Source organism: Elephantulus edwardii, unplaced genomic scaffold (assembly GCF_000299155.1).
Source record: "Elephantulus edwardii isolate Elephantulus edwardi_28Jun2011 unplaced genomic scaffold, EleEdw1.0 scaffold00075, whole genome shotgun sequence".
NCBI lineage: Eukaryota > Metazoa > Chordata > Mammalia > Macroscelidea > Macroscelididae > Elephantulus > Elephantulus edwardii.
Genome location: NW_006399825.1, coordinates 5756608 through 5758673, shown reverse-complemented (window position 1 = coordinate 5758673; position 2066 = coordinate 5756608).

Sequence of the window (2066 nt, the reverse complement as noted above, 5' to 3'; positions counted from 1 at the left end):
GGGCTCTTGTAAATAGGGTTGCTATGAGTCGCAAGCGACTCGATGGCACATAACAACAACATTTAGTTTTATGGATTCATTTCTGTACATTGGGTGTGTGTGTGTGTGTGTGTGTGTGTTTGATGTATTTACAATGTTTGAATACACTGTTTTTCCACAAAAGATCCTTCCCATTTCCTTCACCTCACCCATCCTTTGAATTGTGCAACCCTATGTTTATGTCCCTACCCCCTCCTGCCTCACCCCTCTAATTACACCCTCCCCCCACCTTGGGTCTTTATACTTATCCTACAATAATGGTTTTATACAGTATTTGTCCTTGTGGGACTGAGTTAGTTCACTCAGTATAATGCTCTCCAGTCCCTCCTAAATTAGATAGTAATTTACAAAATGACTGCGTCTGCTTGCTGTGTAGTATTCCATTGTATGAATGTACCACTTCTCTATCCATTTGTTTGTGGATACACATCTGCTTCCATGTTCTAGCGATAGTGAATAATGCTGCTGTGATTACAGGTGTACACGTTTCCATTTAAGCCTCAGTTCTCCTTTTCTTGGGGTATGGAGCAAATTGGTGTTCCATTCTAATGCTTTTTTTTTTTAATAAGTTAATTCTCATTTTAAGTTTTTGGATTTCTTTGTTGTTGTGTACCATAGAGTTAGAACCGACATATAGCTGAACCCCTGGTGGGTTTCCAGAAGTAGTTAATAGCACAGGAGGATTTCCTATCTGCCTCCTGGGGAGTGGCTGGTGACCTCGAACCACGTGCCTTTGGAATTGCAGTGCAGCTTCTTACCACTAGGCCACCAGAGCTCCCTATCTTCCTACACATTTGTTTTGTGACATCAGCTGCTATCTCCACATTAAAAACTGATTTCTTCCCACTTTGCCCCCATGTTTCTCATTTCCATGAGTCCTTCTTGGCTACTGCTTCCTGCCTTTATTCTTGGGCAAATGCTGCCATTTTGATCTTTCAGACTTGATTACTATTAAGAGTTTATGAATATGTTCCTGGTGTTATTTTTCATCTAAGAGGCCAGTATATTGTTTAGTTGAAAGTTGAGCTATGAGGATGAGTTCATTTCCAAGTTTGAAAGGCCATAGTCTCAGGGGTTCCATGAAGCTCTACCAATCCAACAAGCCCAATCTTTCTATGGTTTTGAATTTTGTTCCATATGTCTCCCTCCCACACTATCAGCTGCCCTTTATTGTGATCCCTTTCAGAGTGCAAACCAGTGGCACTGATGCCACTAGGCATCATCTGGTTCTTCTGGTCTCTAGGGCTGTAGAGACTGAAGTGCCCTGGTACATCAGACTAAAAGTCTTTGACAATCTTGACTCTTCTTTGCTCTGGAGAAGGAAAGACTAATAATTGGACCTTCAATGGTTACTTGCAAGATTTTACAACTCTGGTTTCTATTAACCAAGGCAGGGTGTAGAACATCTTTGAAGACTAAATTAAGGATCTGACCTTGATGTCCCTGTTAACTATGATACTGAGCTCCCAAGCCCAAAAACTCACTCTTTCAACTCACTCTTGCTTAGATTATGAAGTTTTCATAATTTCCCCCCATTTGCTCTATGACATAATTGAATCCACAAAGCCCCGACGGGATAGGGTATAATGTATCAGGCTGCTGATTGAAAGATGAGCAGTTTGAATTCATTAGATATTGTGAGGGAGAAAGATGAGTAGCCTTCTCATATAAGGAATTACAGCCCCAGGGATCCAGGGGTGGGTTGCAATGAGTCACAACTAACTCAAGGGCAGTGGGCATACGTGAGTCGATTTATAGCCTAGATAGTTGTGTATGTAGAAATACCATCAACCAAAGCTCTATGGGCGTGGCTGCAGCCCCGCTTGTCCGTACAGACCTGTTCATCTTGCTTAGCAGCCTTTGTATCCACTCATAGATTTGTGTCTGTTAGTATTTATAATGTAAGATTCTGTCTATAATACTGTTTCTTTTGCTATCTGTAACTCTTGCTCTTCCTCTGCCTTCCTTTTCTTCAGTATCATTGGTCTGATCACGCTTTTTTGTATGTTCTATATTGTATTTTGTTA